The 19771-nt window shown below is 43.2% G+C and overlaps 1 long non-coding RNA gene across 1 annotated transcript; it reads right to left on the reverse strand.

The window, feature by feature from the left end:
• Positions 1-18050: 18050 nt before the first annotated feature.
• Positions 18051-19571, reverse strand: LOC144300257 (uncharacterized). The gene is made up of 2 exons (XR_013366841.1): positions 19433-19571; positions 18051-18764 (listed from the first exon to the last, which is right to left on the reverse strand). It is a non-coding gene; the product is annotated as an uncharacterized LOC144300257 (long non-coding RNA).
• Between the last annotated feature and the right edge of the window lie 200 nt (positions 19572-19771).

Below are 19771 nucleotides of genomic sequence, written 5' to 3' on the forward strand. Positions count from 1 at the left end.
TTTCATTTGCTGCTTTTTATTCCTCATTTCTATGTTAGTAAAAATATCTCACTGGATCAATGTTGCCGTGACACTTCTTTCCATCAGAGCCTCCCATTTTCTGTGCCAAGCCCAGTCCTCTTACTGATTGCCTAGACTTTGGTTGTGCTAAAAGGCTCCCATTAGCAGTAGGAACCTTGAAATAGTATCTTGCATGATCTGACATCCTCTTGGTTCAGGAATCCCTGAGGGCTAAGAGAAGCAAGGAAAAAACTTCTCTGAGGGACATTCTTTCAATCAAGACCACACAGGATTACAGGAGAAAAAAAAAAAACTGTCTCACAAGAGAATCTCATCATCAAAAATTTCATAATATGCAAGAAGGTATCGCAAATGAGACAGCATTCACAAAAACACCAGGAACTTGAAATGATAGAACATATTTCTCAAATAAGTTATAAAATAAATATTTTTAAATTGCTGAAAAGATAAAAGAAAAAATGGAATCCATGCAGAAATAATAAGATTTCTTATTTTTAAAAGAAGGATAGGTAGCTTTGAAAAAAAGTAGAACTCTTATTTAAAAAATATATAGTCGTTAAAGTTAACAATTCATGATTCATTTAAACACCACATTAGACATAGGTAAAGAAAGAATTAATGAACTAGAATGTATATCTAAAGAAGCCACCCAAATCTAGAAACAGAGAGAGACAAAGAGGTAGTAACATAAATGTAGCCATGACAGACATGAGATGAGAGACAGAACACATGCCAGGACAGGTCCTGTTTATTTGCTTATATAGTTTCCATTCTGTCTTTACTCACAAATTTCTGACTTGTTTGGAATGACAATATGTCCAGCTAAGAAATTATCTCCCAGCACACCCAAAGAAAGGGGTAACTAAGTAACACAATTCTGTTCAATAAAGTAGAAGCAAAAGTTTCCAAGTGAAATTCCTGAGGATGTTCTTTAAAATCATCTCCTTTCCCCCTATTCCCCCCCATTCTATCTGTGTGGTTATATGCACCTTGCTAGAAGGGCAACAGTTGTCTTAGGAACACACAAAGGAAGATGAAGCAGAAAGCTGAAAGGATCTTAGCTTGTCTGCCTCCAGACATCTAATCATGTGAGAAAAAATAAACTGCTCTAAGTTGTGTTTTCTATCAAGATGCATCAGATGCAATATTTCTAGTTGATAAAACAAGATAATAAGGCAATCATAGAGTGGAAGTAAGACAGTATTTTAAAGAGTAAGTTCCTGAAATTTTTTCAAATCCAAAGGAAAACACTGAGAATGAAGAATCTTACCAGGTCCCAACCAGAAAGGTTAAAAATAAATCCATACCTAGACACATTCAGAACATTAAGGAGAGAAAGAAATGATTACCACAGAGAAAAGACATTTAAATCGAGGGCATATTTCTCAAAAGAAAGATACCAGGAGACAATGGAATAATATCTTCTGTGCTGAAAGAAAATGATTGATCTGAATTCTACACTTTGCTACACTATTAAGGTGAGAGCAAAATAGCTTTTTCAGAGGAAGAAGAATTTATCAGTCACAGACCTTCACTAAAATAACTACTAAGGATGCATAATAAGAAGATGGGGTGGGGGGGGTTACCTGAGTGGCTCAGTCAGTTGAGTACCTGCCTTCTGCTCAGGTCATGATCCCAAGGTCCTGAGATCAAGTCCCACATTGTGCTCCCTGCTCACCAGGGAATCTGTTTCTCCCTCTGTCTCTGCTCCTCCCCCTGCTTGTGTGCTCTCTCTCTCTCTCTGGATCTCTCTCAAATAAATAAAAAAGAAAGAAAGAAAGAAAGAAAGAAAGAAAGAAAGAAAGAAAGAAAGAAAGAAAAAGTGAGGGATGAAGCCAGAGGAAAGATGAAAGAGGCATTAGTGATCCAAGACACTGATAAACATGTGAATGGATCTAAATAAGACTGAACTCTCAAAAATGTATAAAAATGTATGTGGAACTGAACAGAAGCTTATGATTAAAGAATGTGTTGAGGCAAGAAGCACAAGCAGTTGCTTCTCTGCTATCACTTTTCTAGTAAGGACTGGATTCTGTTACTCTACAAACAGATCTCTTTGTTTGCCTCCAGTTATTTCTCTGCTAAGAAGAAGATTGTCAAGTCAAAATACCTACCATAGAGCGTACTTTAGGTACTAACAGAGCCTTTTCCATATTTTCTGGGGCTATCTAGACATCTTTGACAACTAACATGGTCTCAGTTTACAGATTTTAGTCAGAAAAAAAAACAAAATTTAATTGTGTACTGTATACTAAGTATCTGGATCAAATACATGCCTGAAAAAATAAAGCCTGTGCCATATCTGACCATCAAATATTGTTACCCCTTTGAATATTATTACTCCCACCATCTCATCTCCCATTCTACCAAAAATCCCTGCATACACTTACCCAATTAAATATTAAATCTCTCTCTCTCTCTCTCACACACACACACACACACACACAATATCTAAGGACCAACCACTGAGACTATCCCCCATGTGGTAAGGAATTTTATTATGACCAAGTTTTTCTGCAGCATCATCTACTGGTGACACAGGATGATATGTAATAATTTGTTGGATATTCTTGCTTTGTGTTGAGATTTGCTTTCCTTGATTAAACCACATAGCATTCACAATCCCTACCTTGTTTTTCAAAAATTGATTATTCTTTTTCTCCTTCCTTCCCCCCTCTTTTTTTTTTTTCCTTGAATCTTAAAACAAAGGCTCACCATCTCATTCTTCTTAGAGTTAATTTTTTTGGTCTGATCATTTCCAAAAGAAGTTACAGAAAATTACAGTAAGATTCTTATGTACTTTCCTGACACTTGTCAAATGCCTCTTGACCTAAAATCCAGGCCAATTCTGGCCACTTTGAGACAGAATTTGATCTCATTGTCATCTTGGGTTCCACTGGCCCTCATCCCCAGATTAGAGACTTTGAATCCTTTGATTCATTGGAGACTTTGAATCCTTTGAAATATGCTGAGGGTTGACAAAATATTCTCAGGAGGAAAAAAATCATTCCTTTCCTCTCTTACTCACAAACATAACATGGAAACAAGACCTAAACCCCAATGCGCAGCCCCTCATGGTCGCATTCCATTCCCAGGCCTGGTTGATGAGGTGGTCTGGGAAGCATTCTGGCTGGGAGAGATCACATTGCTAAATGGGGACGTGAAAAGGAATGTGGTTTCCTGAAAGTTTCCAGCAAGTACATGGGAATGGAGCTCTTGAAGGAGCTGTGGAGCTGGAAGCACTTCCCTTCAGAGAAACACTTCCAATTCCCCCATGGAGCCAAGTGTAATAACAGTCCTGACATTATTATTACAAAGGGGAAAAAATCATTCATGCAGACTTGCTGCTGTAATTTGGGTATTTATAAGCCACACCCACTTTGCAACCTTAAAGCCATGTGGTTTAGAGCCCACACGAAAGAGGGGGTTGTGAGTCAGAGCCTTCAGTGATTTCTCTCAGTGTCTCTGAGGGTGTCAGGGATAGCTATTTTTCAAGTGATTTGAAACACTTTTTAAAAATTGGCCTCTTTCTCTCTATATGCAATATATATCCTCAGAGTTTTAACAAAATTTTCCCTTTTTTGACCACAAGATAGAGTTCCAGACATGGGCAAAGGACTCATGTAACAAGAGCTCATGGTTCAAGGGAACTTAATACAATAATCGTGTGTTCAGGAACATTTTCTGCAATTGCAGCTCATTTTTTTTCCTTTAGTGAATCTGCTTTATTTAGAATGAACCGATGGCTCCCAGAAGCCACTGTGGCCTCCCACCACGCACATGTGTCATCAGTTACATTTGGACCAACTTCCCCAGTGGTGGTGGGCAGGACATTACTTTAAGGGATGCAACATTACACATGGAACTTGTGGTGCCTGTGCAGTAACAAGATGATTTTTTTCTTAATTGTGGTAAAATATATATAACATAAAATGTATCATTTTTACCCTTTTTCAGTGGCATTAAGTACATTCACATTATTGTACAACTGTTACCACTATTCATCTCCAAAATTTTTCATCATCCCAAACTGAAACTTTGTCTCCATTCCCCACTTTCTCCACCCCAGTCACCACTATTCTACTCTCTGTGTTTATGAGTTTGCCTATTCTAGATTATTTCATATAAGTAAAATTATACAGCAGTTGTACTTTTGTGTATAGCTTATTTCACTCAAAATAATATCTTCAAGTTTCATCCATGCTGTAGCAAATCTGAGGATTTAATTTCTTTTTAAGGTTCAATAATATTCCACTGTACATATATGTCGCATTCTGTTCATCCATTCTTCAAACTCATTGGGATTTTGATAAGGGTTACATTGTACGCTATAGGTTAAACTGACATATTTTATTCAATTTACTAACAATAAATTGTTAATTTAATACTATTTTCTTCTAACTCATGAACATGGGATGCCTTTCCATTTACTTTTGACTCTTTTAATTTCTTTCAGCAATATTTTGTGGTTTTTAGCATACAAGTCACTCACCTTAATTAAGTTTCTCCTAAGTAACTGTATTCTTTGCAATGCTGTTTATGCATGGAATTGCCTTCTCAATTTCCTTTTCAGATTGTTTATTTTTAGTATATAGAGACACACTGATTTTTTATGTATTGGGGATGATTTTTCACAAGTGTTAAGAGGTTATGAATCACCAGGAAATACCCCTAGATATTTCATATAAGTGAAAAAGAAAAAGAATTATAAAACAGTGTCATACTCACCTCCTTTTCCCCCCAGTTTTATTGAGATACATCTGGCATACAGCACAGTATACATTTATAGAAGTTGAAAGTATACAGCACAATAATTTGACTTGCATATACCACGGAAAGATTACTTTGATAAATTTGGTTAACATCTATCATCTCATATAGGTACAAAACAAAGAAAAAAATACTTGTTTCTTGTGATGAGAACCCTTAGGATTGACTCCCTTAAGAACTTTATACCATACAGCAGTATTAGCTATTGTCATCATATTGTCCATTTTTTATCTAGTATTTATTTATCTTATAACTGGAAGTTTGTACTTTTTGACCATTTTTCTCCAATTTCCCCTCCCTCCTCCACATTCATGCCAGCATTTGTTGTCTCTTGTCTTTTTTTTTTTTTTTTTTTTAGATTTTATTTATTTATTCACGAGAGCCAGAGAGAGAGGCAGAGATACAGGCAGAAGGAGAAGCAGGCTCCATGCAGGAAGCTGGATGCGGGACTCGATCCCAGAACTCCGGGATCATGCCCTGAGCCAAATGACTCTTGTCTTTTTGATGCTGGCCACTCAAACAGGCTTTAGTCACCTTCTCTGCCCATGTATATATTTTGGTTTCCTGAAAGTTCTGAACAAAGGTCTATTTGAGGCCAAAGAAAGGAAAAAGAAAAAAAAAAGTTGTACTATATAAGAAGCTGATGTCTAGGAAAAAGCTTGATATATTTTAGAAAGAAGGAAGGAAGGAAGGCAAAAGAAAGAAAAGAGAGAAAGAAAGAAAGAAAGAAGAAAGAAAGAAAGAAAGAAAGAAAGAAAGAGAAAGAAAGAAAGAAAGAAAGAAAGAAAGAAAGAAAGAAAGAAAGAAAAAGAAAGAAAGAAAGAAGAAAGAAAGAAAGAAAGAAAGAAAGAAAGAAAGAAAGAAAGAAAGAAAGAAAGAAAAAGAGAGAAATCTGGTCTCTGAGAGAAATAATCATCACAAAAGAGGATCTATTCATTTAAAGGTGAATACCTATTAAGTACCCAACACTATCTAGAGACTGGGGATGCAACAGTGAATAAAAGAAAAAAATCTACCCTTCTTGAGCTTATGGTTTGTGATTAAGAACCAGATTAAAAACAAAATAACCAATAAAATACATAGTATCACCATACATGCTATGAAAATAATGAAGAAGAGAGAAGAGGAGGATACTAAGGCCCACAGCATAGCAGGGGCTGAGGAAGGTGGTCATCGTCAAGCAGAGAGAACCTGGGAGGAGCCGTGGCAGCACATGGGAGACAGATGGTACACTCTCCATCTGGGGTGGTGGGCCCTGGCTTTGTGTATAACTCTGCTATATTGATACTAGTCAGGATTATCCAGACAGCAGAACCAGTAAGATATGTGCTGAGAGGGACATTTACCATAAGGAGCTGTCTCACCTGATGATGGAGGCAGCCGGTCCAAAATCCACAGGATGGACCAGCAGGCTCCAGATCTAGGAGCCCAATCTGCAGCTCAAATCTAAAGGCTTCATGTACCTTGGGAAGACTAAGAGAAAGGTTAATGGTATAAAATTAACCAAACAAGCAAAACGTGAGAGCCCTCTCTAACTTATCAGTGGCAGTGTACCACTGAACAGGCAGGGTTCCTTCCTAGAGGGACCCTAGCTCCTTTTCATCCAAGGGGTTCTGGGTCTGTGACCTGGCTCAAATCTGAGATTCAGTTAGAGAGCTGTGACTCTCTGATTTTAAGATTCAGGTTAAACATTTGTTCACTTGACCTTGAATTTTTCTGCTTATACAGACTAAGTAAGAATTTAACAGGTCTTCCATCTATTTCACCTGTAGGAATACCATAATTAATGAGCCAACCTCTTAGGTCTGCACAATCAGACCATTCTGATAGCTGCTTTGACTCTAGCATCTATGATGATCACCACCCTGTCCTTGTGTTTGATGGCTGAGGGCTACCTCTTAGCCCCAGCAGCTCCAGGATCCAATTACCCCCATTGCTTTTAGGTTTAGGTTTTACAGTTGAGTGGCTGCAGTTCACACTGAGGTCTGGCCTAAAAGGCAGAGCAAACACAGAACTCTTCAACAGTGCCAGGCTCCCCTCAAAAATTATTTCTCATGGTCATGAAAGGTATTCCTCTGGACCCTCCCAGTGTGGGTGACAAATGACATGTCCACTCTGACATCTCAATTTCTCTAAGTCCTTGAATTACTCTACAATAAGCCAAGGTATGTCTGGTATTTCCAATTCACTCACAGGGGTCCATCCTGTGGTCCATTGTTTGGTCAAGCAACCAAACGGGTAGAGCCCTTTCTAGCTCACCAATGCACAATGTCTGCATAATAAGCTCATGTCAGTAAATTGACCCTGACCCAACTTTCTGTTCCTTCCATTATTATCCCATACCTTCAATCTCCAACATGCCCCCATTCTCCCCTCCTTTCTTAGGAGAAAAAGTCCACTGACTAAGAACACATGGAGATTGATATTTAAGGGATCCAATTTCTTAAATATGATAGATCATATGGATGGAAGAAAGGAACAGGATAAAAAATGCTGCAACTAGTCAAATTTGCCCACATTGAGTACCTACTATGTGCCAGGCATTGGTGCTGTAGACATAATCCTTAGGAGGTAGGTGCCTATTTGCTTCATGTTTCCAAAGAGGATACCTGGATAAGAAAAGCATTTGCTGAAGGACATGACTAATGGTGGCAAAAGTGGGATGCAAGTCCAAGTCTGCCTGGCTCCAAAACATTTGTAAACAATATGTTGGATTAAAATCTGGAACCTTTAGATGCTAAATGCTTAATAATGCCTCCTGCTTTTTCTTGTGTTCCAAATGTTTTGCATTTTGGCAACTTTCCTTTGTGCCAAATCGGAGTCTGCAAAGTTATGGAAATAAGGTGAAGAGGAAATAGCTTCCAATTTCATTTTAGAGCTCAGAAAATGTTCATTTGTATGGTCAGGGAAACCAAAATCAACATTATTAAATTAAATCAGGACTTTTGCAAAATTACTGATTCACGTAAATACCACATGTTTTCAGAGAGAACATGTAAACTTTAGGGGAAGGAGGCTGGCTGTAACAAGGAAAGATTCTGCTGTACAAGTTTTGGTTCAGGCATGCCTCTAGGCATTTTGAGATGCCAAAATCTGGGAGGTCAGAGTGGCCATTGCACACAGCCTTTTTCCAGAAAGTATGATGTATTATGTTTGAAAAACTAATAGAAGCTCCAAGTTAGAGACTGAATGGCCAGTGAGTTTTAAAAAGATATAGGATTAAGCTTCTCCAGGAGAAATTAGTTTATGGCTTTATGATTTATTAAGATTCCTTTGACTTTCTAAATCAAGCAACACAAATGGTTGTTACACAAGTTCATTTCAGACCAAACTGAAAGAATGTGTTGTGATTGAACCCAAAGTGGACATTGTTGCTTTTTGTCTTGACCAGGACGCTGCCCAGCACCCTTTGCAGCATGTGGTAGGCCTACAATAGGACTCAGCAAAGATTTCACCACCATTTTGAAGGAAATTTTCCCAGTGCCAACAATGCATGAGATTAGGTCAAAAATCTACAATTAGATACTGAGCCCACAAACTGTGCATTTGTCATTTTATTAAAATTAAATAAGGAAAATTCTTCATAAACAAGAAAGACAGAATAAGTGGCTCATGTTAAAGACCATTATTTATATGTTGTGAAATATTTGAACTCAGTCCCTTGAGAAAAAACCATCTTGATGTATGTCTTCAGCTTAGCTGAGAAAAACTCAACAATAATAAACATGACATGTCTGTGCTTTTTACATACCAAAAGAAAGAAGTGAGAACCTCACTCGGGTTGTCTCAGCAGCAGACCATGTGTGAAGGATAAACAAACAAAAGCTTTAGAAAGTATGAGAAGAACGGGTACATTCCACAGATCTTGGGGGCTGCCCTCCCATCCTTGTGGACCAAGAGCAATGTGGTAAGCCAAGGGTTGGGTCCGTTTCTTTATGTAGAGACTCAGATGGTCAGGTGGAGAAGGACTCAGAACAGCATACACACTGCACTGCTCCCCAAAACAGGACATGGACATGGCTGGGCTCCAGGAGGGGTTACAAGGCAAGTGTGTTAGGCCTCCTCTCACATCTTCTGCAAGAATGCCCCAGTGTACTGCAGGCCCATTGATGGGTTCCCTAGCTCCCCCAAACCTCTTAGAAGAGAAAGGAGACTAACAAAATTCCCTAGAAAATACAGAACTTCCAAAATGCTGCTTAGAAAAATAATACAGTATTTGAAAATGTTTCCTTCCCAGAGGAAGGATTGGGGGTTCTGTCCAGCTGTTTAGTCAATGTGCTGCGGAGGCTCCTGGGTAGATGCAGCACTCCTTGGCTGCATGTGCCCAGAGTGGACTCCTTCTCCATCTCCTCAAGAGCTCCTTGAGCCTGGAAAAGACCCTGTTTCCTGTTGGGGTCCCAGAACCCAGCAAAGTCTGTGCTAGTTGAAAGTTCAGGAATACAAAACAGATGGTGATGTCTTGAATATAAAGATCAAAACCTTAAGATGCCCAGAAAATTGGAGGTGGGACACAAAAGGGGAGCCTTGAGATATTGTGAAGGAAAAGAAAACCAAAGAACCAACATAGAAATGAAGCCCATAATAGGCATTTCCAAGAAAAGCTCAGGAGTGGGGGTGGGGAACGGGTCACCTAAAATATATTTCCTGGGGAAAGTATTTGAGACACACAGAAAAATGAATCCAGCACATAAGGTCAACTGTAGAGCCAGAGTTCTGGGGAGTTGGGATTCACCTTGTGCATATCAGCTACATTCAACCCCCCATGAAAGAGCCAATGCCCATGGAGAAAGCAGGTATGAGGGCAAGTCTGAAAAGTATGAACACTTGTAAATAAACATTCTACTGAATGCCTGTGTCAGCACTAACAAAAAACAAAACAACTTTTATTCTTACAAAGAAGCATTAACTGGGATCCCTGGGTGGTGCAGCGGTTTGGCGCCTGGCTTTGGCCCGGGGTGTGATCCTGGAGACCCGGGATCGAGTCCCATGTCGGGCTCCCTGCATGGAGCCTGCTTCTCCCTCTGCCTGTGTCTCTGCCTCTCTCTCTCTCTCTCTCTCTCTCTGTGTGACTATCATGAATAAATAAATAAAATCTTTTAAAAAAATGCCTATAAAAAATAAGCATTAACCAAAAGACATAAAAGTATCATTTTGTGATAGTTTTTTTTGTTTTGGTTTTGGTTTGGTTTGGTTTTTTCTCATCAAAATGCTCTGCAAAGGTTGAGGACAAAATTAAGCAAAATAATGTTATAGGTTCTGCGTATGTATTTCTCACAGTGGTTGGATAAAAGATACATTTTATTTGGGTCAGTTATAAAGCACTTGGTGTCTATTCCATCAGGGCTGCAGAGGCCCACTTGCCATCAGGGCTTGCCAACCTCCCAGGAACATGGTCTCTGCTCTGAGATAGGGGTCAGCACCTCCACAGTGCAGGCAAGTCAGGAAAACCAGGGTAAGTCCCTGACTCTCGTCATGGAGAGTGGGGACAGTCCTTCCACATGCCCCCCAATGAGCAGAGCCTAGATGGCAGCCCACCCTGGTCACCAACACCTAGAACTCTGCCCTAGGAGGCTGTAACTCCACACATCCACTCCAGACCTCAGCCAATTCTTGCAGAAGAGCATTCTTTGCTGGAAATGTTTTACCACTCATACCTCTGAGGTTTGTCCATCAGACAGTACTTGGTGGGTTCCTCTGGAGCCTCAGAATTCTGAAAAATCAAGACTTTTGCTCACAAGATCACACAAGCCCATAACATGTTACAGACACTAACAAGGCCTCTGTCCTTCCACTAAGGCAGTTCTGCCCTCAACTGCCCCCACTACAAACTATCATTAATTGTCCCTTGCAAATCTCTGAAAATCTGCGCGCCCCCCCCCCCACCAGGGGGAGAGCCCAGCCAGGGGGAGGGAGCATGGAGGACAGCAGCCCATCAATAATTGTCAGCGCAGAAAATTGAACAGCCAGACAGGAGCTAATTAGGTGGGGCTGGGTAATTAAATTCACAGGCTTTGATCTTTTCTTCAAATATTTCCAAATGTTCCGTATCATTCGGCTTCAGACATCACTAAACTTCCCCACGATTAGGCGATGCCTCTGTTTGACCTCTGTGTAACCAGGGGACCCAGGACTGCAAGCAAGCAAGGGTCCCCCATGAGGAGCCTCTTGTTTCGAAATGGAGGCCTCAACCCCGCCTGCTCATCCTGGCAAACTCCGTGGGACTCCACCCCCCAGGGCTCCCCAGACAGCTCTGCTCTCACCAACAGCAGGTTTCCCATGTGCCAGCAGAGACGTGGGCTGAGCAACCCCGCCCCACACAGCAAGGTAGTGCTTCCTAGTACCTAGCAGGGTGCTTGCCAAGTCTAGGACCCGCCTCCTGAGCTGCCTGAGCTGAATCACCAGGCCCCCATGAGAAGGACCTCCAGTGGCCTGTACTCCACACCCTTCCCTGTCCTTTGGAAGAGCTAGACCAGAGAGGAAAGCCCAGAGGTGGGTCTTGTGATCAAACCTGGCCTCTAAGGAAAATCTTTTCCAAGTTGCTTGATGCTGTATTAAAAGGAGCAATAAAAAAAATAAAAATAAAAATAAAAAAAATAAAAAAAAATAAAAGGAGCAATAGAAGGGGACACTGAGAAAACACAGGAAGTGCAGTCTTGCTACCCCTCAAGAGAGGCTGCTCCATGGAGATGGTCTTAGCCTACAAGTATGCCAGACATAATGGTGTCTCTCTTCCCAGTGGAGAAAACCATCCAATTTTGCAGCTGGCGTAAGTAGTTGTTTAGTTATTTGCCTCTGCTGTAGGAAAAGGCCTAAAGTCATCTCTCACATAAATACCCAGGAGCAAGGAGGAGTTGGGATAGAGCCCGGCATCCTGCTGGCCAGCTTGGCAGGAGAGCTGACAGGTGAAGTGCCTCCCGTCCTGGTGCTGCCTGATGGGGCTGAATCTTCAGGAAATCAGATTTGCTGATCAGTGTGGTCATTCCATAAACTTCTGGAAGCCGGAGTGACCAGCACTATGTGGGTCCACCGTACAGCCCTGCCTCTGTTTCCCTTTCTCTGAACAAAAACAACCACCTTCAAGGACAGGGTTGTACCCGTTTGCATGAAGGGAGAGCCCCCCCCCCCCCACCAGCACTGCTTCTGCAGACTTCCCAAACCAAACAGGAGCCTAAATGTCTGATCTTTCCTATGACTTCATCTCTGTGTAAAGCACTCACAACCATCAAATACGCACAAGCTTTTAACACAAAACAATAGAAAGTGAGAAGGCTGTTTCATTACTTTTCCATCTTTGGCTCAGACATGGAAAGGCTATTCTGGGCTGATTCTTACAGGAAGTACCAAAAACCTCAGGAGAAATGGAGTTCCTGCAAGATTTCCAGCCCAACTTAACAGGCTGTTTGAGACATTTCAGACAGGTTTCTACCAAAGATCCAAACATGTGGATGCTTATCTGAACTGAACCCAAACCTTTGGAATTTTACACCTCACTCCTGAAAACCTCTTTGCATGCCTTGACTCGCAGTTCCCTGAGGTGCTGTCTCCTGGGACTAAGAATCACCTTTACATACACCTGTTCTGCCCTGGGTGGTTGGGAAGCCAACGGCAGCCACGCAGTGCTTCCTCTGACTTTGTAATTCTCTGATTCCTTCTATATGGTCTATGCAACCACCGAGCTTTAAAAGCAAGCCCACTGGAACGCTTCATAGTTGGATGATCATAGCAGGGCTTTATAGTAAATCCACTTGGAGCAGCTCAGAACAGGTATCAGCTAGAAGGACAATTAGAGTGCATGTTATGCCAGAAAATTCTGCCAGTTTTTACCTGTTGAAGCCATTGGGAAATAAACCTGTACTTGCTGAAAAATTTACTTGTACATGCATGCATGATGTGGGAGGGTGAGCAGGTGTTTGTGAACCACAGTTATATTCTTAACAATGCTCCCTGTCTCATTTAAAAAAAAAAAAATTCCTGATGCTCAAACTCCTACAACAAAGGGAAAAACGTCCCATGGAGTTGGAAGTCTAATCTGGGGATCAGTATTTCAGTGTAGAAGAAAGTGTTCACTATTGAGTATGCATTTCCAGAGCCGACATATTTTAGGGTTCTCTTTATTTGAAACTAACCCTTGAGCTTTTATTCTTGACTCTTCTTTGCTGCCAAACAGTAGGAAAGGAAATACACCTGGTAAGCAAGGCCCAAGGAAACCACCAGTCACTTCCTTGTCCTTGGGGCTGGATTAAGCCAGCACAGCATTTTCTCCTATGCTGGTGTAAAAGGGCCCCACTAAGGGAGCAAAGAGACAATAAAGTGATTCAGTGAGCAATCCTGCTGAGAAATGAATTCCCATTTCAAGCCAAATCTAATTGCACGGAGATACTAAATTAGTGCTTCAGCAATAATAGATAAGGAATGCTTTCATTATTCCTTAAGTATGTGACTCTTCTCAAGAGTGTGCAAAGCACACCAATAATGCTCTTGTAAATAGGGAGTTGTATCATATATTCTTCTATACACTAATTTACAATTCAAATGGAACATACGTAAGACATATTTTCGTAACAAAGAAAAAATATTTTGAGGTTTACTTCTATCTCTTCTGGCTGCCTCCTTTCTGGGTTGGAAGATGTATAGCATGGGTGAGATAGGGGGCCCTCTTGTCTTCTTTCCTGCTCTGTGTGAACAGCTGCTTCCAGGAGAAATCTGAAACCCAGGTGTTAGCAGGCTGCCGATCCTCAGCGTCCTGCACAAGCAAAAGCCCAGGTGAATCCTGCACTTTTGTTCACAGCTGCCTCCTCCATGACCCTGGCAAGCAAAGCCACTGTATTCAGGAAGTGGTCGCCTGTCTATTCTTGGCTTGTGGTCTGTGGTCCAGCCCCCTTGTGGTTAATATTGTGGTTTCCTCCTGGATGTTTATTCCATGAAGGTACCATCTTTAATAGTGCCAACTTATTGCCATCTTTTCCCCCTCCCCCAAAGGCTTTCCTATAGCATATTCTTACCATTAGACTACTTACAAACATAGGTCAGTGAACTTTTTGTCCTTCTAGCTCAGGCATACAGAGACCCAAAGCCCACTTCTTCTTGAATTCAGTGCAAAGAAAATAGTGAAAGGGGTTGGAACTATGCCAGCTGCAGAAGGATTTCATTTAACCTACCCAATGATATCCAGAGTTATAGGAGCAAGTAGCAAGATAGGAGACCCTGAGACAGACCAAACCCATGAAGCATCCACAAAATGAATGGATGTGGACCCCATGTGCATGTGAGCAGAAGTGGGCAGGCGGCTCACTGGATTCACAGAATAGCAAATATCCAACCTAATCAACCAACTTCCACCTGCTGTACTTCACAATTTTATTTTGGTTGCTAGTAAAGCTGTATAACTGAGGCCCCTGTCCATCTGTCTAAATCTGTCAGCAGCTTTAATTTCAATGAAAAATGAAATGCATATTCAAAAGGAATCCTGGAGAGGACCCTGCAGCTGGGAAATCCAGATATGAACACAGGGACCTAGGTTTACCAGCAGAAAGTCATGTTTTATCCTGTAGCTTCAGAGTCCAATTTACTTATAAAACCTTAATTAGGGTCTTAAAATGGTTACAGCACTGTTTAAACGGGCGGGGCGGGGAGGGGGATGCTCATGATTCAAAGTGTCCATTCCCTCATTGTACATTTATCTTAACCTAAGTCCATTTTGGAAAAGCAATGCCCACTCCCCAATAGCCATCTCACTGAGTGAGCAGCTGCCAGGGAATAAGAAGAACATCAGCTTTCTCTGTTTAATAACCTCATCCTCTGAATCTTCATGTCACTGCCAATGTGCAGAAACCCCCTTCCTAAGTGAGCTAAAGTGTGCAGGGTCATTCAAAACCACTAGAATCACTGGCTTGCTTTCAGGTGAGCACTATAAACAAGCTCCTGCCCCGAGTGGAAAATGCTGTCAAAGTCAGCTTTTCTAACTCATCAAAACCAGTATCCAGACCCTCTATTTCACAAGGGCTTTCTCAAGTTTTCCGTTGTTTTGTTTCCAGAATGCATCCTGAATCCTGAGCCTTTTCGTTTGTGTCTCTAACAGACCATTTGCAAATGGTCTTGATATTTCAGTTGGTGTCAAACAGCTTTAAAGTTTTCCATCCTTGGAGTGGGCAGATCCATTCACTGCAAATCAGATGACCTACAACTCAGACAGTCAACAACTAGCTCATTGCTGGTATTTATTGTTGGTCTTACACTGTCCTATGCAATTTGTAGGCATTGTTACCTCCTTTAACCTTGAAGGTACCTTATGAGGTAGACGACAGTATCGCCTCCAACATTACAGATAAAGAAACTGAGACAGAGCATTGAAGTCACTCGCACAGGTCACATAACAAGGAAAGAGCACATCAAGTCTGATGCGTTAGCCCGGTCATCGGGCTCAAAAGTCTAAGTACTAATGCACAGCTGGGCCCCCCAGGGAATATGTTGCAAACACTCCTACCCGTGCTGACCTTAAAGAGGACAAAAGAGATTAAACAAATGGACACAATGTATTAAATAATTGCAGGAGAATTAGAAGCCCACATCTAAGAGATGTTTGTTTCTAGAAGATGCCTACAGCAGACCTATTTCCTCCCCCATGGATCTTGATCCCTGGCTACAGCAGGCTACATTTTTAATAAGGAGTTGAAGAAATACATAACACACTGAAAACTTTTCATTGTTTATTTCCTGTCATCAAAAATTTAAGAAAATTGCTAACACATACAATTCCAACCTTGTGAAAAATTCTTTAAAGTGACATCATTCACATTTGTTTTCTAAGACAGTATATATTCTTCTGAGCTAAAAATAAGCATTGTCTCAAGACTTAGAAACTAATATGAAAATGAATAAATGCTGCTTTCTGTGTCATGTGTACATTTTTCATTAGAATTTGATTTTAGGAGAAAACTTAGCTTTCAGCAAATGTTTTCTTTCCTATGAAGTGGGAATGGTTATAAGGAAGTGTCAATAGTGAAGTAGAAAAGTAAACCAAGGAAAGACAACTTGACCGATTTGCTCTTTTATAGTGATTTATGGAAAAGGACATTGAAGCTGCTAATCAGACTAAAATATTGTAATTTATCCATGAATTTCACTCATCTATACTATTCTTATGATAATACCGGCTTGAATGTGTGAAGTGTGTTTATTATTACTATGACTTGGTTAAGTATTAGTCTTGGTCTTTGATATATTTATGCCTTTTCAGGAAGGTGTTATCATAACCATTTCATAGAATATAGAAATAAATCATTGTACCCAGCAGCTTCTATTGAGTGCTCGCCCCTTGTAAGTTGACATTCTACACACTTTGAGCATTAATGGATATTTTTCATTGTTTAGTAACTCAACATCTAAACTTTCATCCTATTTAGGGGAATGAGTCCCACTTTCCCTCAACACACACCCTGATGCCTTGCATCTTACCCTTCAGATGGGCCACTGAATCCAGAGAAAATGATTCTCTCTCAGCCATGGTTAGCCAGTCTCCCCATGGCAATGGAACCCAGTCCTGAGGCAGCACCTGACTCCCAACCAGTGTCCAGGGTCACCAAGGTCCAGCCTTCCTTGGTTCTTGCACATTTTCTAAACCTAAATCTCCAGGCTTCTCTGAGGTAGCCTTCTCATAAACTCATTCCCTGCTTAAGTTAGCCAGAGGTCATCTATGTTGTTTGCAAGCCAGAATTCTAACCAAAACACATGCATTTTCTCATTTAATCCTCATAGCAACCAAATAAGCTGGGCATTTTCGATATGTCCATTTTATAGGCAAGAAACTAAGTCACGGAAAGGCTGGATACCTTATGGAGATCACACAGCTGGTGCTAGTGTTAAAACCCGAACTGTCTGGCTCCAAACCCTGCTCTGAGAGATTTAATAACTGGCCCGAGCAGTTTTGGGTAGAGCCATTATCTGGTTCCTCTACACCAAGCTGTCTTTCTTTGTGTCGAGCTCAGCCGAGAGAGACACAGGGGAGACCCAGAGACCCAGAAGAGTAGATTCCAGAGATTGCAGCAGTCCCGAACATAAAACTTTGAGGCTTGTCCCCTAGAGGCCTAGGACCTTTCAAATCCCCCATATCCCAACTCTGTTTCTGGGTGGCAAGCCTGCTTTTTCCAAGTAATTCTCTAACCTCCTTACTGTATCTTGATCCCAATACACAGATGGTCCCCTGAGGTCCTGCAGAATGGGACATTACTTAACACTGATTGCAGGAGGCAAGTCTCCCAGCCCCGTGGGGAGGAGAGGTCCCGCTGCTCCTGCACCTGTGGCCAGGCAAGAGGTAGTTTCTTCTTATTCTTATTTTTAAATCCTTCTGTTTCCATAAATCTCAGACCTAATAACCTCCCAAACTCTGCATAAAGGTACAGTGTTTCCCCTTCACAAGCAGCATACTGTGCCCTCACTCCTCATCAAGGCAAGGGTCACCGACTGCCTGTTGAAAACAGCCTTCCCTTTGAGAAATGTTTGTGTTGCCTACTTTCCCCTAGTCCTGAATCTTCTTTCCTTGTCCATTCAACGTTAGAGTGAAGGTGCTGCACTGAGAACAATTTAAGCCACTCCTGTGTTCACAGCAAATGAAAGGCCTTGAGAGAGCTTCACTTCCTGGCCCCTGGCAATCCTGCAGCTGCAGGAATGGAATGGCCCCTGGGGCCACATGGACAGCACTGAGGAGCTCCCTGGGCAGGCAGACCCTGAGGACAGTTAACACTTTCAATGGCTCACTTCTTCAGATGAAAATGAAAGCGAGGTCACAGAGATGTTTTTCTTCCCTAGTTCTGAAGTGGTGCTTTCTGCTTTCCTGCCAGTGACTCATTGCCAGAGAAAAGTTCCTGATTGTTTCAAATGATATTTAATACAAAGGAGAAGGAGGAGGAAGGAGAAGGGAGTTGGGAGAAATTCTCACTTTTGGTTTCCATTTCAAGGGGGGCTACTGAGCGTGTTTGATTTGGAGACTGAGCTAGCCTAGCAATTTCATGAGAGGCTGGCTTCAGAGTCTGGTATCTTTCTGTGCTCTTGGGTACAAAGCCAAATTTAGATGATTTAGACGAATCAAAGTAGATGAAAAGAAAACTAATTTTTTTTAATCCCTAAAGTAAAATAAGTCATTTCATGTTGTTTTCCTATCGAGAGTTCCTGTATTGTGTATGTTTTGTAGAGTAGCTAATACACTATAAAACATTAAATGTTAAAATAATTAGAGTTTATATACAAATACACACGTACACAAATCAGAATTTTTCATTCTCTTTTATTTTTTATCACATTATAGCAAGTTTGTATTAGGTATTTTAGAACTTGTCCCATCAGCTGAAACTCTAAAGAGTCAAGTGAAAAACAAAAATCCTGTTTTTTGCAGATTTTGGCATCGATCCCAACAATACCTGGAATCCTTTTGAAGTACCTTGTCAGAGGCATCATATTGGCTCTGAAGAACCAGTAAGCTGCCTTCACAGACAACTCCAGGAAAAAGCCCAGCGCCTCCTCCTGTTGCAGGGAATGTTTCAGCAAAGCAGTTATTTTCTTCAACCCACGGTGCAATGGAAATGAGCCGCAAGTACATCTCAAGAAGTCAGCGCAGCTCTCCGGTTGAGTGACCCTGAGGTCACCAGCCACCTGATGGAAAGCCCTGGGGAAGTGACTTCTATGGGATGGTTGGGAGCAAGAAGTCTCTCCCGGAGGCCTCGCTGCTGATTCCACTTGGGAGATGTCCAGGAGACTCGGGGTTCACCACGGCGCTTGGTTCCTTTATCTTTACGTCTTTAAAATCATTTAATAGAAACAAACTGTCCTAACACCGTGAGACTGTATGAGCAGGGAGGGGTGTGACTGGGGGTGACTCTGGAGTCCAGGCAGGTTGCGGGGTGGCGAGGCCCAGCGCCCCAGGCGGAGCAGCCCCTGCCTTCCCGCCCCGGTACAGCGTGTGGTGGTGCCGTCGCCACGACCTGTCCCGGGGTGAAGGCGCCACGACCTGTCCCGGGGTGAGGGCACCGACCACCTGTCCCGGGGTGAGGGTGCCACGACCTGTCCCGGGGTGAGGGTCGCCACGACCTGTCCCGGGGTGGGGGACGGCGACGACCTGTCCCGGGGTGAGGGTCGCCACGACCTGTCCCGGGGTGGGGGACGGCGACGACCTGTCCCGGGGTGAGGGTCGCCACGACCTGTCCCGGGGTGAAGGCGCCACGACCTGTCCCGGGGTGAGGGCGCCACGACCTGTCCCGGGGTGAGGGTCGCCACGACCTGTCCCGGGGTGAAGGCGCCACGACCTGTCCCGGGGTGAGGGCGCCACGACCTGTCCCGGGGTGAGGGTCGCCACGACCTGTCCCGGGGTGGGGGACGGCGACGACCTGTCCCGGGGTGAAGGCGCCACGACCTGTCCCGGGGTGAGGGCACCGACCACCTGTCCCGGGGTGAGGGTGCCACGACCTGTCCCGGGGTGAGGGTGCCACGACCTGTCCCGGGGTGAGGGTGCCACGACCTGTCCCGGGGTGAGGGTCGCCACGACCTGTCCCGGGGTGGGGGACGGCGACGACCTGTCCCGGGGTGAGGGGCGCCACGACCTGTCCCGGGGTGAAGGCACCGACCACCTGTCCCGGGGTGAGGGTGCCACGACCTGTCCCGGGGTGAGGGTCGCCACGACCTGTCCCGGGGTGAGGGCGCCACGACCTGTCCCGGGGTGAGGGCGCCACGACCTGTCCCGGGGTGAGGGCGCCACGACCTGTCCCGGGGTGAGGGTCGCCACGACCTGTCCCGGGGTGGGGGACGGCGACGACCTGTCCCGGGGTGAGGGTGCCACGACCTGTCCCGGGGTGGGGGACGGCGACGACCTGTCCCGGGGTGAGGGCGCCACGACCTGTCCCGGGGTGAAGGCACCGACCACCTGTCCCGGGGTGAGGGTGCCACGACCTGTCCCGGGGTGAGGGCGCCACGACCTGTCCCGGGGTGAGGGTCG

Source organism: Canis aureus, chromosome 28 (genome assembly GCF_053574225.1).
Source record: "Canis aureus isolate CA01 chromosome 28, VMU_Caureus_v.1.0, whole genome shotgun sequence".
NCBI lineage: Eukaryota > Metazoa > Chordata > Mammalia > Carnivora > Canidae > Canis > Canis aureus.